The 20,337-nt window shown below is 36.8% G+C and overlaps 1 protein-coding gene across 4 annotated transcripts in view; it reads right to left on the bottom strand.

Annotated features, from left to right (window-relative positions):
* The window catches only part of Tab3 (TGF-beta activated kinase 1 (MAP3K7) binding protein 3), a 94,589-nt gene that overhangs the window by 70,216 nt on the left and 4,036 nt on the right, over positions 1-20,337 (bottom strand). For all 4 annotated transcript variants that reach the window (XM_055607331.1, XM_055607328.1, XM_055607329.1 and 1 more), the window contains exon 2: positions 3,441-3,543. The gene's annotated coding sequence lies outside the window, so the exon portion shown is untranslated. The remainder of the gene's footprint in view (positions 1-3,440; positions 3,544-20,337) is intronic.

A 20,337-nucleotide genomic window follows, 5' to 3' on the forward strand; every position in this document is an offset into this window, starting at 1 on the left:
AGAGAATGGTCTGCTGCTTATTTTCTTGAGGCTTTGTGGCACATGGATGTAAATTACTATCCTGAGCTCTCATTCTATTTAGACAAGAAAGGATTAAACCTGGACCAATGATAAACACATTTTAATTGCATGACTGAAATATTTAGGGAATGGTATTACATGTTTCTATACCACAAAGACTGATTTATATAGATAATAGTGACTTTATTCACTTATTTTGATAGTGAATACTTTCCGTAATTTAGAAATTATCTGCATTCTCAGTAAACCTAGTAATTCAAGGTTTATATCATCATGTTGGAGTATCAGGCTCTATCAGAGCTATCATACATACATGTTTCTAATTAATCTCCTGAGTATACTTTATTTCATAAACACAGAACTAAAATACCGTATCCCATTTATATTTTTAGAACTTTAGTATGTGTGTACATATATATATGTATGTGTGTATATATATATATATATGTATATATATAACTTCTCCCTTTATATTGAATAAAAATGATCTTTAAGTGTGAAGTACAAGTACTGATCACCCAACTTAACTGGTATTTCCACCATGTACAATAACCTCCAATATAATACAGCCCACGTCATGTTACTCTACCATGAACTTCAAGAAAAACAGCTTCTCCCCTTTTAAATGCCTATGAAAAATACCAGCTGGGTGTGGTGGCACATGCCTGTAATCCCAGCATTTTCACAGGCAGAAGCAGGCAGGCCTCTTTGAATTCAAGGCCAGCCTGATCTACAAAGTGAGTCCAGGACAGCCAAGAATACTCAGAGAAACCCTGCCTCAAAAAAACAAAAACAAAAATAAATAAATAAATAAATAAATAAATAAATAACCAACCAACCAACCAAGTGGTTGATACCACTTTCATAACTTTACATAATATGTTAATTTTTTTATTCTCTCCTAGGTTTTATTAATATAAATTTTGAACAAAACAAACTCTTTGGCTACAACAGTTTATACATACTAAATACTCAGTAGGAACATCAAAATATAGGCTTTCAAAATAGTTGGAAATTTAATATGCTCTGGTTAAGGTATCCTAATATCTTTGTTGGCTCAATTCCTAAATGACATTATTCCAAAAGAAAGATAAGACAACCTATTAGTGACACATTCTAGAAGCTGAAAATATCGGTATTTTATTACTTGTATTTTTCAAATGCTAGGGTCATGACCTATTTCTATAGTAAGCAAATGTACTAGGCAATGGCTATTCTTTAAGAAAAAAGCCAACAGAAAATAACAAAGTGTATATTTTGTTATACAAATATACCTGTTGTTATACTGCTATACCTGTTTACTTATTTTAATAACTAGAAGTTTTCTACTTGATTAAAAAAACCTCTTTGGACAAGTGAGATTGACTCAGTGACCAATGGTGCCTGGCACTTAGCCTTATAACCTGCGTTCATTCCCTAGGACCCACATGTTAGAGTAAGAGAGCAGACTCCTGCAAACTGTCCTCTTACCTCCACAGGCATGCTGTGGCACATATGTACACACATACACATAATTTAAAAACGTGATAAAAATGTCTATATGAAAACCGAATCAGCTTGTGCTATTAATTTCTGTCTTTCAAATACAGCCTATGTGTTCCTATAACTGTTTTACACATATATAAAGAGGCTCCTGTCTTTTAATACATGTATACATTTTTAAAATGAACTATTGGTATTCTTAATGCAGAAATTTAAGTTCTGTGGGAATCATCTAGTGGATGGATTTGAAAAGTTAATAAAAACATCATTTATGTAAGTTGCAAATCTGATGTTCCCAAAGAGTTGTTCATTCAAGAAAAACTGAAATTAAAAGTGCAGAAGGCCCATATCCTCAAATTCAGAAAAATACACTGGAGCTTATAAACAATGTGGCATGACATGCTACAGTAGTAAGAAAAAGAAAGTTTTGCTTAGGGGAAGACAAAGAGAAGGAGAGCTGTAGAAAGCTTCATGTGAGAAATGGCAGTGAAGCTGCACTACAAAGAGAGGGGCCTGTTCTCATTTAAATAAAAACAACATAATTATAGAGCAGGAAAGTTCTAACACACCTCTATTAACAATTGTTCTGTCCTGCAAAAGACATTTGGCAGGCTAGTGAGATGGTTTAGCAACTAAAACCTCTTGTCACACAAGCCTGGAACCACAGAAGAAGAAAACTGATTCCTTGACTTCTGCTCCATGGCATGCAGACATTTTCATGTGTACAGTGTAAATAAAATACTTTTATTATAAAGAGACATCTGATGTCTAGAGCTACTTTTAGTTGTCATAATGAGGAATGGACTGGAATCTGTCAGGCAGAGGCCAGGAGTGCTCCTAAACATCTCAGAGTGCACAGGAAGACTCCTGATAACAAAGGATTACCTACCTCAATATCATAATACTGAAGCAAGGAATCCCTGAGCCCAAGCCCAATGTAAACCCTTGGTTTACTAAAGATAACTGAAACAGAAGAGGAATTTAAAACCTGGCTAAAAAGCCAGTATATATTAAATAGGCTTCAGAGTCTCTTGTCTGGTGCTTAATTCACAACAGATATATCTACATCCTATTATAATTATATGATTTATTATATATAAATATTTCATTTATGTATAATATACATTTATATATTTATGTAGCTTATATATAATTATAATAGGAAATATGTTGAAAAGAGCAGTAAAAAATTTCAAAGTACAAAGACAAAGGTGATTCCATTAAACAAACTATTGGTTCAGATCCATCAGACTCAAAGCCAGAATAATGTCTACAATACAACTAAAAATTGATAACCCTGTTTGTTAATGATACTGGCATTACTGTCTGTTCAGTTTTCTTATGGAAAAAGGATATGAGAATCAAGACAACCTATATACCCATATATATTTAGTTATTGCTTGAGGTAGGTCTTGTATATTCCAATAGGTCCAACCACTGGCCAAATTAGCATCTAACATTAAATGAATTCTCCAAAGAATTTTTACTGCTAACCAGGCAGTAGTAGCTGCTTAGGATGTTAGAAAGACATCCGAAGCAAATCTAAATCAATTACATGGGCATCTGTTCTTTTTTTAGCCTTGCTCTGCAGGTTGCTTTGTTTGGTTTGGTTTGAATATGGTGTTTCACCTTGTGCACTCAAAGGATATACCCAACTCAGCATCTCAAGTGCTGGAAATATAGGCATGCATCACCTAGCTTAGCTCTTAAATGCCTAACAGGAAAGGGTTATTTATCAGGAATGGTATAAATATGAGATATGTTAAGAGCAATAAAGAGCCTTTGTCCACTTAGGGAGGTAGAGGTCAGTGGATTGCTGAGAGTTTGAGGCCAGCTTGATCTACAAAGCAAGTCCAGGACAATCAAGGCTACACAGAAAAACCTTGTCTTGAAAAACAAAACAATACACTGTCAACAAAGATATACAAACGTCTTACCTTCAATTTCCCAATTGACAAAACTTCAACTAAGACACCTTGTAAAGTTGATCACACTATAATTCAGGGTGAATAACTTGAAAATAATCCTGGCCACACTGTCCTACAAAAGTAAGAACGACCGAAAAGTTAAGATTAAAACAGTGAAAGGCTTAAAAAGAGCATGAATTAATGATAGCCACGTACAATGAAATGAAAGATCATAAAAACGTAAATGGTCATTTGACAACACGAAACTTCATTGAATCAAGTTTATGTTTAATCAACATTGAGGAAAAACTTCCTTGGCTGCCTGAGATAGGCTGCTCCTATCAGTCACCTCTAGGGCTAAAGGCACAGGGCCAACTGGAAAGACACAGAGCTTTGCTGAGATTCAGGCTTCAAAGAAAGCTATCAAGAGGAGTAAGCCACCAGGGGGTCTCTGCAGCTTCCCAAGATAAAGTAGTCATTAAAATTTAATGCATTTGATTACAAAACTGTGCTGGGGCCCTTTAAAGGGCACTAGTCTTTAAAATTTCAATGACTCCATAGTGAGCCTGATTTAGTCTCCAGTAAATTACAGGACTTGGTACATTCCCACAGCTCAAGTGAGCTATCTCTATACCCTAACTGCAAGGCAGCAGCATGAAGTAAGTACAAGGTCTTTTCTTTCTCTTTTGCTTTTTCTGCCATTCAATCTCAATCAGGAAGGATAACTCACTCAGAACTAGGATACTAGATGCTTCTGTATAACTCACAAAAATCACTAATCTATCATTTTGGGAGTGGCTTTTAACTTCCTGCAGAAGGAAGACAATTACTTTAACATAAGCTTTAATGAAACAATGCAAAGCATTAAAGATGAAAGCAGAGTCTTCAGTTACCCAAACTAGGATTTTTAACAATGATATCCAAAGTAGGATATTTTACAACGTATAACTAAGAGATTTCAGGTTAAGCAAACAGCACAAGTAAAGGAGAATACGGATCTTCCACGGAGAAAAACTTTAGTGAATAATGACAGAAGTGACTAAATTATGTATTATGTGCTCTTAGGTATTGTTAATGAAATGATAGCAAGTGGTTTTGCCATACTTTTAAATATATAACCTGAACCTAGATAACAAGATAGATAATTTCCAGCTCATTTCAAGATAGATAATTTCCAGCTCATTTGAAATACAGAGGCTAAAAGAACAAACCCTCACCAGAATTGTACTCTCTAAAAGTGAGAGCTGCTCCAGAGCACAAGAAAACTATGGAGAAACTTAACTGGGGAAACTTTCATATGAGCTAGGTGTTGCCTTTGCTGCTAGGGTATTATTAGGTGTGTTGTATGATAATGTTACTGCAGTCATGTAAGAAGCACATTAAGTTAGGAGTGTAATTATGTATTTATGCTGTAAGTTCTTGAAAAAAAAGAAAAGTAATGGGGGGAAAAGCAAATATGGTAATATGTTGCCATGTACAGCAATTATAAGTTTGCTGAGATTTTTATTTGTATACATTTGGAAACGCTCATAAAGTTAAAAATGAAATCAACTAAGAATCATTATAGCTATTCAAGAAAAAAAAAGCAATATATTTGTGTAATACCTGAAAGATGATGATTTTGCCTGAGTGTGGTGATCCACATTATAATCCAAGTACAAGTTTAAGACCAGCCTGGGCCACAAGAAATACTCTGACTCAATATAAGAAAAGAAAAATGTAGGAGGAAAACAGACCATTTTAATTATCTCATACAGAATATAGGAAAAAAAAACCCTAAAACTAAAAAAAAAGCAAACCAGTATATTTAAATATTTATTAAAACTGCAATAAGTCACTTGTCTCTTGGGAGTATTTAACAACTGTCCAATTGTACCCAAAACCCATTCAATTGGAAGAAACTTTTGGTACTGTCAACCTAGCCGAACCTGTTCACGGCCATAGAAGAGAACCTACCACTCCCAAGCTACTTATGTAATATAGTTTCCAAGTGTGTTCTAAGTACTTATTCTTAACCCTAGATGAGTACAGCTCTCAGTGATGTCACATCAAAGCTGAGGTTTTTTTTTTGTTTGTTTGTTTGTTTGTCTGTTTCAGTAGGCAGAGGCCATGACAGCAGTCTACAATGGACCAACCACAATGAAAAGATAATCTATCTACACTTACAGCTTAGAGAACATTGAAGAGGAGAGAGGGAGAAAAACTCTAAGAGCCTGGAACCCAGGAAAACTCTGCTGTAAGATAAGTGTTTTGGGGACAGGACAGGAATTTGGCAGTACCTACAACCTCCCAGCAATATGGTGGCCTGTAAAAAATCTGCAAAGTCTACAGCAGTTGACATACAAACATGGATAGAAGAATATTTCCTAAGGTCCCATATGAATGAGACTTTTTCAGGAATGAACCCCAAATTCTAATTGGTCAGCCCTAAGCAATGCACATTCAAGCACTTACAGATATTTGTGCATATGCATGTCTATAAATTACAACAATAATTATAAAAGAGGTCATAAATTTAATGGAGGAGTTGGAGGGGTGGGAATGATAAAAGTACACTGTACTCACATATGAATTTCTCAAACTTGCAGTAAGTGATGAGGCACTAAAGTACAGACTCCATACCCTGATTCTCTTGAGCTAGTGAAATGTAGCACACTTTTTATGCTACTTGAAAGAAGTTTATGGAAGGGAGAAATGGATTCAGTGAAGTAAGTTTGCTGAAGGAAAATAACCAAAGTAGACACAGAAAACATTCATTATTAAAAGAAAAGGGGGGGGGGCATGGAAAAGTACCAAAGCAGTATATTCAAAAGGATTTGGTACAAGTCAGAGTTCTTTCAACATTTTTAAACATATGTGATTTATGAGTGGAACATGGAAGAAAACTAATTAATGTGCATACCCCCAAAAAGAATACTTAAACAGGGATAAAGAAAAATTATGTCATGAAAGAACAGAATCACAATTGGAGGAGATGGCATACTCATATCTTAGAACTGCAGGAACCAAATGTCATGAAGTTGAATATACTACAAATAACAGGAGTAACAATGATAACTTTTCAAGACTGCCATAGAACAGGAGGTGAAAACAAGATGTGAGAGATACTTCAAAGTGCTAGCACCACCATACATACAGAAGTGCTCACTACTCCTGGGACAGAGGTCTGAAACAGCTCAGATTTTGGCTTTGTTAACTCAGAAGGATAGAGCAAACAGGATTTTGGCTAAGATTCCAATAAGAGTGGCTGAAGAAGCAAACAAAGAAAGATTACAGAAGATATTCATAAAGGCAGTAAGTGGGAAGTCTGAGTTTAACCACAAAGGTGACCAATGTAATGGAGAGCAGAGAGATGGCTTCTTTAGAACTGGACACAGGAAAGGGGTGATGCATGTAGAGATAAAAGGGAAGAATAACACAGCAAGCTTTCTAACATGGCACTAAAACTGGTAAATCGCACAGCCAGTAAAATAATACTCTAGGTGTAGACTAGCTTGAAAGTCAGTGGCAACAGGATAGCAAAGAATCATCTCTTAACTGTAACTTAGGACATGAGTCACAGGGTCTTGATATCAAGATTTACAGGACAAAAAAAAAGCATAAAACAATAAAATTATAAAGTCAGTGAGGCCATAAGAATTAAAATAAATGGAAAGAACCTTAAACCAATCCCACTGAAATCAGGGACAAGGCAAGGCTGACTACTCTCTCCATATCTCTTCAACATAGTTCTTGAACTTCTTGCTAGAGCAGTAAGACAAATAGAGGCAATCAAGGGGATTCAGTTTGGAAAGGAAGAAGTCAAAGTATCTCTATTTGCGGATGATATGATAGTACACATGAGTGACCCCAAATATTCTACCAGGGAACTCCAACAGCTGATGAACACCTTCAGCAAAGAGGCTGGATACAAAATTAACTCAAAAAAAAAAAAAAAAAAACAATCAGTAGCCTTGCTGTATACAAATGGGCTGAGAAAGAAATCAGGGAAACAACTCCCTTAATAACAACCACAAATGACATAAACTGCCTTGGTGTAACTCTAAAAAAGCAAGTCAAAGACTTGTATGAAATAAACTTCTTGTCTCTCATGAAACTGAAAAGCTTCTGTAAAGCAAAAAACACAGTCATCAAAACAAAACAACTGCCTACAGATTGGGAAAGAATCTTCACCAACCTTTTATCTGACAGAGGGCTAATATCCAGTATAAATGAAGAACTAAAGAAGCTGAAAAGCAGCAAACCAAGTAATCCAATTAAAAAATGGGGAACAGAGCTAAACAGAGAATTCTCTATAGAGGAATATCGAATGGCAGAGAAACACTTAAAGAAATGCTCAACCTCATTAGCCATTAGGGAAATACAAATCAAAATGACCCTGAGATTTCACCTTACACCCATCAGATGGCCAAGATGAAAAACTCAAGTGACAATACATGTTGAAGAGGTTGTGGAGAAAGGAGAATCCTCCTTCACTGCTGGTGGGAATGTAAACTTGTACAACCACTGTGGAAATCAATTTGGCGCTTTTTCAGACAACTAGGAATAGCACTTCCTCAAGATCCAGCCATACCACTCCAAGGCATATATCCAAAAGAGGCTCAGGTACACAATAAGGACATTTGCTCAACCATGTTTGTAGCAGCCTTATTTGTAATAGTCAGAAGCTGGAAACAGCCCAGATGCCCCTCAACTGAAGAATGGATACAGAAACTGGTATATCTACACAATGGAGTATTACTCTGCAATGAAAAATAAGGAAATCATGAAATTTGCAGGTAAATGTTGGGACCTGAAAAGGATCATCTTGACTGAGCTGTCCCAGAAGCAGAAAGACACACAATATATATACTCACTCATATAGACATATAACATAGGATAAACCTACTAAAATCTGTACATCTAAAGAAACTAATCAAGAGAGAGGACCCTGACTAAAACGCTCAATCCCTATCCCAAAAGGCAAAGAGGATGGACATCAGAAGAAGAAGAAGAAGAAAACAGGAAACATCCTAGGAACCTGCCACAGAGGGCCTCTGAAAGGCTCTGCCCTGAAGACTATCAAAGCAGACGCTGAGACTTATGGCCAGCTGTTGGGCAGAGTGCATGGAACCTTATGTAAGAAGTGGGAAATAGTAAGATCTGAAGGGGACAGGAACCCCACAAGGAGAGCAACAGAACCAGAAAATTTGAACAGAGGGGTCTTCCCAGAGACTTATACTCTAACCAAGTACCAGGCATAAAGATAACCTAGAACCCCTGCACAGATGTAGTCCATGGCAGTTTAGTGTCTAAGTAGGTCACATACTAATGGGAAGGGGGGACTGCCTCTGACATAATCTGATTGGCCTGCTCTTTGATCACCTCCCCCTAAGGGGGGAGCAGCCTTACTAGGCCACAGAAGATGACAATGCAGCCACTCCTGATATGATCTGATAGACTAAGATCAGAAGGAAGGAGAGGAGAACCTCCCTTATCAGTGGACGTGGGGAGGGGCATTCGTGAAGACTGGGAAAGGAGGGTGGAACTGGGAGGGGAGGAGGGAGGAGCTTATGGGGGGATAGAAAGTGAATAAAGTGTAATTAAAAAATAAAAATAAAAAAAAAACAAAAAACTTCTGATCTCTGAAGAAAGAAATAGAAAAGATATCAGAAGATGGAAAGATCTCCCTTGCTCATGGCTTGGCACAATTAACATAGTGAAAATGGCCATCTTACCAAAAGCAATCTACAGATTCAATGCAATTCCCATCAAAATAACAGCACAATTCTTTACAGACCTTGAAAGAAAAATTCTAAACTTCATATGGAATAACGAGAAACCCAGAATCGCTACAACAGTCCTCTACAGTGAAAGATCTTCTAAAGGTATCTTCATCCCTGATCTTAAGTAGTGTTATAGAACAACAGTAATAAAAACTGCATGGTAATGGCATAGAAACAGGCTGGTGGATCAACGGAATTGAATAGAAGACCCAGAAATAAACCTACACACTTATGGACACCTTATTTTTGACAAAGAGGCCAATACCATTCAGTAGAAAAAGACAGCATTTTCAACAAATGGTGCTGACAAAACCAGATGTCTAGATGTAGAAAAATGCAAATAGATCCATACTTATCACCCTGCACAAAACTAAAGTCCAAGTGGATCAAAGACCTCAACATAAAACCAGACACACCAAACCTGTTAGAAGACAAAGTAGGAAAGAGCCTTGAGCTCATTGGCACAGGAGACAACTTCCTGAACAGAACACCAACACCACAGGCTCTAAGAGCAACAATCAATAAATGGGACCTCATGAAACTGAAAAACTTCTCTAGAGCAAAGGACACTGTCATCAGAACAAAACGACAGCCTACAGACTGGGAAAGGCTCTTCACCACCTCTATATCTGACAGAGGGCTAATATCCAGAATATATAAAGAACTTAAGAAGTTGAATAGCAACAAATCAAGTAATCCAATTAAAAAAGGAGAAAAGAGGGAACAAGTCAGGAGCCTGACACAGAGGACCTCTGAAAAGCTCTGCCCTGCAGACTATCAATGTAGATACTGAGACTTATGGGCAACCTTTGGGCAGAGTGCAGGGAATCATAGGAAAGAAGTGGGAAACAGTAAGATCGGGAGAGGATAGGAACTCCACAAGGAGAGCAACAGAACCAAAAAATCTGAGCACAGGTGTCTTTCCTGAGACTGATATTCCAACCAAGGACTATACATGGAGATAACCTAAGACCCCTGCCCAGATGTAGCCCATGTCAGTTCAGTATCCAAGTGGGTTCCATTGTAATAGGAACAGGGACTGTCTCAGACATGATCTGATTGGCCTGCTCTTTAATTACCTCCCCTTGAGGGGGAAGCAGCATTACCAGGCCACAGAAGAAGACACTGCAGCCACTCCTGATGAGACCTAATTGACTAGGATGAGAAGCAGGGAAAAGAAGTCTTCCCCTATCAGTGGACTTGGTGAGGGGCATGCATGCAGAGGGTGGAGGAAGGGAGGGATTGGGAAGGGAGGAGGGAGAGAACCACGGGGGATACAAAGTGAATAAAGTGTAATCAATAAAGGAAAAAAAATAATGAAACTAATCTTTATAAAAAAACGAAATATCAAATGGCAGAGAAACAAAGAAATGTTCAACGTCCTTAGTCATCAGTGAAATGCAAATCAAAATGACCCTTAGATTTCACCTTACACCCATCAGAATGACTAAGTTTAAAAACTCAAGTGACAACACATGCTGGAGAGGATGCGGAGAAAGGAGAACACTCCTTCATTGCTGGTAATGTAAATTTATACAACTACTTTAGAAATCAATTGGCACTTTCTTGGACATTTAGGAATAGTGCTACCTCAAGATCCAGCTATACCACTCCTAGGCATATATCCAATATATGCTCAAGTATACAAGGACTTTTGCTCAACCATGTTTATAGCAGCTTTATTTATAATAGCCAGAAGCTGGAAACAACCCAGATGCCCCCTCAGTTGAGGAATGGATACAGAAATTGTGGTACATCTACACAATGTAATACTACTCAGCAATTAAAAACAATGAAATCTACAGGCAAATGGTGGGAACTAGAAAAGATCATCCTGAGTGAGGTATTGCAGAAGCAGAAAGATGACACACAGGGTATATACTCACTCATAAGTGGATATTAGACATAAATATAGGATAAACATATTAAAATCTGTACACCTAAAGAATCTAAACAAGGAGGGCCCTGGGTAAGATTCTCATTCAGAAAGGCAAATGGGATAGATATCAGAAGAGAGTGAAAACAAGGAACAAGACAGGAGCCTACCACAGAGGGCCTCTGCCCAGCAGGGTAGATGCTGAGACTCATAGCCAAAGTTTGGGCACAGTGTAGGGAATCTTCTGAAAGAAGGGGGAGATAGAAAGACCTGCATGGGTCTGGAGATCCACAGGGAGGACAACTGAACCAAAATATCTGGACCCAGGGGTCTTTTCTGAGACTGATACTCCAACCAAGGACCATTCATGGATATAACCTAGAACTCCTGCACAAATGTAGCCTGTCAGCTCAGTGTCTAAATGGGTGCCTTTGTAAGGGGAACAGGGGCTGTCTGTAACATGAACTTAGTAGCTGGCTCTTTGATCACCTCCCCAAGGGGTGGCAGCCTTACCAGGCCACAGAAGAAGACTATGAACTGAAAGACAGACCTAATGAGATTTGATAGGCTAGCGTCAGATGGAAGGGGAGGAAGTCCTCCCCTATCAGTGGACTGGGGAAGTGGCATGGGAGGAGATGAGCGAGTGAGAGAGGGCGGGATTGGGGGGGGGGATGATGTAGGGTGCTACAGCTAGGATACAAAGTGAATAAATTTTAATAGATAAAAAAATATATTTAAAAAGTTGCCAGGATCATGTGTGCAAGAAAACACATGCAGCACACATGCAGGCATGGGCGCGCGCACGCACGTGCACGCACACACTACAATTATAACCTAGAACCTCCGCACAGATGTAGCCCATGGCAGTTTAGTGTCCAAGTGGGTTACATAGTAATGGGAAGAGGGACTGTCTCTGACATAATCTGATTGGTCTGCTCTTTGATCACCTCCCCCTGAGGGGGGGAGCAGCCTTACCAGGCCACAGAAGATGACAATGCAGCCACTCCTGATGTGATCTGATAAACTAAGATCAGAAGGAAGGAGAGGAGGACCTCCCTTATCAGTGGACTTGGGGAGGGGCATGCGTGAAGAAGGGAGAGGAAGGGTAGGAGTGGAGGGGAGGAGGGAGGGGCTTATGGGGAGATACAAAGTGAATAAAATGTAATTAATAAAATTAAATTAAATTAAAAAAAGAAACTGAAACACATTCATAAATAAAAGCAGAAAATATAGCCAGCCAATCCTAAATAAAAATAAAGTCAAACAAAAAGTACCCAAGAAGTGCTACATATGCAAAGGGTATGCAAGTATGAGTGACATCACAAAACAATTGTACCCACAGAGTTAAAAATGTGTATAAAATTACAAAACAACTGCAAAAATGTCAGGAGATAGATAATGAACAGAATTAAAGTGCTGCCATGTACTTGCTCCAAACAGTAGGGAGGTAAAAGTGTCACCAGACACATGCTGGAAATGCTACAGTAATTTCAGAGATAATAAAGATGAATATGTGATATTTGAAATAATGAAAGAGAAAACTAATATAAAAAGAATCAAAGGAGGAGAGAAAGAAATAGAGCTACAAGGACCAGGATTATGATTACCTAGCCCTAGATCACTTGGCACTCATGTGCCAAGAATGACCTTGACCATGAGAGTCCTCCTGCCTCCACTTCCCAACTGAGGGATTCCAGGCAGGAAGTACCTTTCTCAGTTATGTAGTGCTAGTGATTGAACAAAGGGCTCTATGCATAATAATCAAACACTCTACCAAACAAGTTCCCAGTCCCTACTAATACAGTTTTTAAAATTGAACCTGTGACTGAAGTTTCTCATAAAGAAAACTCTGTTATCTAAATGGTTTCACTACTGAATTCTACCTTAAGTAATTATATAAAACTCAAAATCTGTCAAAAATAGTAGGAGAAAAACTTGTAATTCATGGCAATCTTGCTCATGAACAAAGATCTAAAATTCTTAAGTAATGTAAAAAAAAATGTTTTGTTGACCCAGCTGGGTTGTAAACTTGATTTACCAACTTGTAATCAATAATTTTGATTTGAGGGACAAAATGATACGTTTATTTTGCCAGGAAGAGCACCTGATGAGATCCCATCACTCATAATATAAACATTTACCAATCTAAGAATAAACCAAAGCTTCTTTATTCTTATAAAGGCTAGGAAAAAAATTAAACAGCTGTATCTTAGTTATTGCAGAAATTGGAAATGTTTTTTCTTTGAGCAACGGAATGAAACTGGTACTCACTAATAACACAAAAATCATATAAAGCAATTTGAAAGAAAGAGATAAAAATTTTCTTTATTTGCAGATGATTAACTACGTAGTAAAAGATTCCAAAGATAAGTACTAAAGGTAATAAAACTGTAACACAATGATTATATGTAAGCATAAAATGGTTATATGTAGGCATAAAAATATAAACAAAATAAAATCTACAAGCACTTATGCTAACATGAAAATATCAAATATCTAAAAATAAGTTTCTAGAAAATGTTATAAATTTCATAAAGAAAAAATAGAATAATGTTCTATGTTCATAAAGTTGAAAACAAAGATGTTATTCCTTCACAAAATGTTCTTTAGGGTCCACACAATCATAATCAAAGCATTAACAGACTGCATGCAAATGCATGTCCATGAAACATGACATTAAAATTCATATGAATGTGCAAAGAGCTGAGAACAACCAAGATGTTCTGAGGACAAGGTGGAAAACTTGTTCTACTGACTACTGAGACTTAGTATGATATTAAAATAAATAAGACAGTGTAGTGTCAGAACAGAGAACACAGAAACAGAACCATAACATATGCATATTTATTTTTTTCTCAATAGTATGGAAAACCATGTGCTGGGACATCTTGCTATCCATATGGAGAAAAAGACAGAAAACAATCAACTTCAGGTAATCACTGGATCTTTGTGTGAACATCAGAGCCACAAAGCTTCCAGATGAGAGAAAATATCTTTATAATCATAGAATAGGAAAGACTGGCTTAAATGGAAATCTCTGTGTACTTTAAACATAAAAGAAAATACTAACATTAAAAATGAGAACTTTTATTTCTGAAAAGATTCGTGAAAAAATGGCATGGCATATTACAGAGTGACACAATGTATTTGTAACCAGCAAGGGCTCATTTCCAGCACATAATTGTAGTTCTTCATTTGTATTTCTTCAAATGAGTATGTGACAAGAGACAAGGTGTATATGACAGTTTCTGAAGAAATACTACCTGAGTGTTATGAAAGCACAAAACCTCCAACTAGAACAGTTAGCTAAAATATCAATACTCTCCCTGAAATTTGCATGATAAAAAGTTTTTAAAGATTTTTTTAAGTGTCTTAAGCTTGGCATTGTAGTGCCTACCTACAACCTCAACACTGGGAGACAGAGGAAAGTGGATCTCTGTAAGTTTCAGGACAGCCAGAGCTGCATACTAAGACCCTGTTTCAAAAGTAAGAAAATGATTAAATGTCAGCATTTCAAGAAAACAACTCTGGTTTTTCCTATAATCTCAGCACTAAGGGAACCTTGTTTAAGAAATCTGCCTACTCCAAGACAACTAAGACTCTCCCAAACACTTGTACTTCAACAATATCCATCAGCAATACATAGTGATATATTCACACAAGGAAGTATACAGCAATAAGACTTGTCTACAGTTATGCACTGATTCCTTTTTCATTCACTATAATACTGTAAAGAAATCAGACAGAAAAGAGTACAACCTGATTCCATTCATATAAAGCACAAAAGCTGGCAAAATTGGTCTGTGGTGGTCAAAGTCAAGAAAACAGCAGGTGGTATGGCATGGTAGGCAAGTCTTCACAGTTGTTTATGACACTCAGTTTTATTGATCTAGGGGCTGATGGACAAATGTGTGCTTGACTTATGGAAATTCACTGAGTTGTTCACTATTGATAAGGTGTACTTTCTATTAAAGCTGGGTAAAATGTCTTTTAGTTGAAAGAATAGCGTTTTCAAAATTGTTTAAAGATTATGACGACAAAAAACTCCTTTAGTCCAGTGTTTCATTTCAAAACACAAAATTCAAATAACTATCATTTCAAGAGTAATATGCTAATAACCAAAAATATTAGCTGGAAACTAGTTGAATAGAATAAATTGACTTCTGTCTAACTACAGTGACACGTGTTGGTTCATAAATATCTAGAACTATCTTGTAGTTTTCTGCTAAGAGTATTTTTTAAATCTTGGAAGTTGAAAGATTGCCAAAGCTAGTCAAATCCCTTAATTTTACAAATAAAGAAACCAAGGTCCATTAAAGTTAGATGATTTGTCCAAGGTTAGTAAAAGATCTGAGTAAGTATAAAACAACTGAAATTACTGAACCACAATTTCCCCTTCCCAATTTGCTAAGCTCTAAGGGATTTCCACATAGTAAGAGAATTACTGGGAATGTCTCTCCATAATACCATATTCATTTGAAACATTTTCATCCAACCAAGCCAAAATTATTTTCTTTGCCATCCTTGGGTAATAGCCAAGTTATTTCTGTGGCAGAGAAGATAAGACTCTGTAAAGTCTGTGTTGTGCAGCCTACTAGATAACTTTCTCTTTACACCATAATGACTTTAATATCAAAATTAAAGCATTTTGAAAATTCAGAATAATGGAATGTCCATATATGGCATTCTTGAATAAAATGTTTAATAAAAAAAAATCAATCATGGTCACAAATTGTAACCATGGGTTTTCTAAAAGCTCCTATAAACACTCAAATGTGTTACCTTGCTGACATTAAGTGATTATATTAGTTTGTTATTAAATCATAACTCATAAAAAGTTAAATTCTCCAGTTCTTCCAAGTTTACATCTATGTCCACAAATGAGCTTGCTTATGATTTTAAAGGACTGCCTTCTCACTCTGAAGCTAAAATGATCAAACATCAACAATGCAAATAGCCCATTTAATCTTATAGAAATACTTTTAAATTATAAAAGCACTTAGTCTCAACTACAAATCCAACGAGGTTCATTTCACTATCACAACACTCTAACCTTTTATTTCAAACTATAAAGTTCAGTGCCAGGATGAATCTCTGGCTTTGCTAGCCATAGAGTAAAAACCTGGCCTCTCAGGACCTGTATGAAACTGAAGAATAAATCACAAAATGGTTTTATGGTAATAGACTGGTTTTGTTTTGTTTTACTAACAAAAATGGAGACATCAATGATACAAATGCAGAAAGTTTAAAATGGGGCCAGTGAAATGATTCAATGAGTAAAAGCACTTCCATCACACCTCACAATCTGAATTCAAACCCAAGGACTCATATATGGAAGGAGAATATGGAGTCTCACATGTTGTTCTGGAGTCCTACATCATATCCTGTGATCTCCACACAAATGTTGTGGTGTGCACACACACAAAAGAGATAGATACATGTAAAATAATACCTATGTAATGAGTAAATGCAACATGATATCTTGGGACAGAAAAAGAGTAGTAATTGTTCCAAAGCAAAAATAAATGGATAAATAATAAATGGTTTTGCAAAAGGTACTAAAATCTGAGAAATTTATACCTCAATTGGACATAAGCAAGTTTCCACATTCACCTCAGGCCTCAAAAGACGGTGAGGTAAAGCTATAAAACAGACTTTTTAAAGATTTTTAAATCATTTATTTGTATGTTTGTTTAGTGTGTGTGTGTGTGTGTGTGTGTGTGTGTGTGTGTGTGTATGTCTGCCACAGCATGCTTATGAAGGTCTAAAAACCACTTTGTATAGTTAGTTCTCTCCTCCCACCTTTACATGGGTCCAGAGGATCTAACTCAGATGGTTGGGCATGCATGGCAAGAGCTTTTGCGCACTGAGCTACCTTGTTGGTTTGGCACCCAGCTTTATGTAGGTTTGAAATTTGAAGTCAGGTCCTCTTCACACTGGCACAGCAAAGACTTTCCTTATTGAGCCATCTCTCTTTTGTTGTTGTTTTTAAATAGAATCTCCCTCTAGTACAGGCTGGCCTGGGACTCAGAGTTTCCTTTATTGTGTGTTCAGTAAGGAAGGTCATCACTTTACCTGTGTACCCTAAAACATTTAAAAGATTTCTGTGAGATTCCTTGCTATTAGATAAGGAAGGAAAAGGACATACGAAGTGCTACTTTGCTATAGAAAGGTGCTAGGGTGCATTTGAGGTGATCAGGTCCTTTATAAAGCAAGTCACTAAGCCTTGCATGGCACATGCCTGTAATTCAAGCATTCAGGTAGACAGAGGCAGGTGGATCTCTGTGAGTTCAAGACCAGCCTGGTCTACAAAGCAAGTCCAGGATGCCAAGGCGACACATAAAAACCCTGTCTCAAAGAAAATAATAATAATAAAACCAGCCAATGACAGTGGGGTAGGGTGGCAATAAGGTAGAGATATAACAGCAAGCCCCCAGGAAAGAATCTTTAAATGCTAGTTATTTTCCTAACTTTATACAATCAAACTCAAAAGGCCAAAATAAATAAATAAACAAACAAACAAAAACCTCATCTCAATTTGAATTGAAATAAAAGTGAAAAATCTAAATTAATTCTTCTGTGGAAAGAAGACAAGAACCCTACTTTTAGGTGGGAAAAAATAATTCTATTTAAGTTACACCAGAGTAGACAACTAAGTAGAGCAGGGTGTTCTAGACATTCTAAAACAACAGTAAAGTTTAACAAAGATGAGTATATAACATTTCTTACAAACCCACCTTCAAGCAAGACACGGTTGTGTGCATTTCATCCATTACCAACACATTTAATATTTCCACAACCCTTGTAAAGAGAGTGCTACTTTACTTACGCTATATAGATGAGACATTCTGTCAGAAGTAGAACAGATTTGAAGGCAGGCTCCCTGGATGCACAGTCTATGGTCACAGCCACTTTACTAGGCACTACAGTCTTTTTTGAGAACATAAGCCAGAAAAAAATGGCTCTTGCCACTTCTTACCCTATCCTCAACCTCTACCAGAAAAGGAAGCTCTTCCTCAAGGAATGCTGTGTCTTGGCTGCTCATGCAGAGGGAGGAGCCCACTGTCTTTTCTGCAAGGCTACATCCATACTCTTTTAGTACCTGGTATTCTACATGCATGTTTTTGCTAATATATTGCGATAGACAAAGTTAGCTTTTACAGTACTATCAATATTCAAATTCAGATATGCTGAACTGGACTGAGAAACAAAACATCATATACATTTTTTATCCCTGTGGGAAAGTGGTGTAGATTTCAATTAAAAAAAATGTCTTTATAGAAATGGAGACTCGCTTTCTACAGACTCTAGCTTTAAAGGTACCAATATCATTAAGTTTTAATGAAGAAACTGTAGTTACTCAATCCTATTTTGCTCATACATCAAAAAGGCACAGTTCTTTATACTTACCATAATAGAAATAGGACTACAGAAAAAAATTAATATTCTATAAGTTTCCTGAACTATGACCAATTGTAGGTAGATCTGGCAGTTATTATACATCTAGCCCAGGCTCCTCCATAAGCTTTGGCTTTAAATGTTACTATCAAGAAGTAAAGACATCTTTTACAACCACTCCTACCAAAACAGAAAGGCTATTATCTTAGAGGGAAGCTAAAGTATTAACAACAATAACAATGTTACTTACAAAAATTCTTTTGTACATTTACCATGGCTAGTCATACTTTAAACATAATATATCCTCTGATCCATTTAATCCTCATGAGGTAAATACCACATTATCCTCATTTCAAAACTGAGGAAACAGGTCAGAGATTAAGCAATTTGCCCCAAAATATAGAACTAGTCTGTGTCAAAAGATCTAGTTGTTTGAGAGCTTTGCCTGCAGAGGTTTATTTTTTGTTTGTTTGTTTTACCATAATACTCTGTAATTAGAGAATTTGGTAAACTTAAAATGAACAGAAAGTGCAAACTGAAATTCAGTTTTCAAACAAGAATGGCCTGGACCGACCCTTAAAGCCTTATCTTGCCTTTTATTGGGACTATTTTCTTCAAGCAAACTAACATTAAATATATTTATGGAGAACAAGTACTAAATAAAATTGGTTTTGCTTTTTTCACTTTGAACTCTCTCACAGAATTGTTTGAATACCACAAACAGTTACACCATATATCATTACAGACTCGTAAACCTTTAAAGGTTTTAAAACACACTGTCCCCACTGATTAGAGTAAATAACAGCGAAATGGCTGGTGCTTTTGGAAAGTTTCAAACCATCAAAAAGAAATAGTGCAAACAAGATATTCCCTTCATGATAATCTGGAGTTCTGTTGTTCTACCACCACCGTAATATCTGCTTTAATGACAAACATTCAACTGAGATGAAACAAACGTATACTATTTATTTCAAAATGTGTACCCCAATTCAGACAACTTTCATTGATACCCTAAAAGACCCTATCAGGGGGCTAGAAAGATGGCTCAGTGGTTAAGAGCATAAGCTGTTCTTCCAGGGAACCCAAGTTCAATTCCCTGTGCTACATGGCATCTGATAACCTTCTGTAACTTCAGTCACAGGGGATCTAATGGCCTCTTTTGGTCAACGTCAGCAGGTGATGCATAGACATACACGCTGGCAAAACACCCATACATACAAATAAATATTTTTAAAGACTACAGACTTAAAAAAAAAAACTTTATCAGTTTATTTCCTAGAAGATCCATCTCATTAGCGTAACCACACTAAACTTGGATAATCAAAGCTGGGCTACCTACTAGTCTCATGAAAAGCAGGTAACCTCCAACAATTTCTGAAACACAAGGCAATTTTAACATATTAGTTTTTGAGTTTTTTTCAAACAACGGATTTTAATCATACTCACTTTCCCTCTACCAGCTCTTCCCAGACTCTCCGCCCTTCCCAAATTCATGTCCTTGAAAAAAAAAAATCCTATAAAAACCAATTTGTGCTGCTCAAATATTACTGGAGTGTGATCAGTTTACCAGGGTCTACTGTTAGAGAAAACTAACTTTACTTCCCCAAACAGCTAAGAACTGCCCAATTTCTCCTTTCAAAGCTGGGATTTGGTCTGTCTTGGGTTTGTACAAGTCTTCTGCATGTTGTCACCACTGTGAATTCATATATACAGCTGTCTTGCTGTGTTTTTAAAACCATCTATTTGAACCTCAGACATGGGCTTCCCAGGAGACAATGATCAATGTGCTACATTTGTAAACCAAACCATGAAAGTCTAAACATCCATAAGGTATAACAGAGGTACACACACACACACACAAAAAAAAAAAAAAAAAAAAAAAAAAAAA

The sequence above is a fragment of the Psammomys obesus genome, unplaced genomic scaffold (assembly GCF_907164565.1).
Source record: "Psammomys obesus unplaced genomic scaffold, mPsaObe1.curated_primary_1811, whole genome shotgun sequence".
Taxonomy (NCBI): Eukaryota; Metazoa; Chordata; class Mammalia; order Rodentia; family Muridae; genus Psammomys; species Psammomys obesus.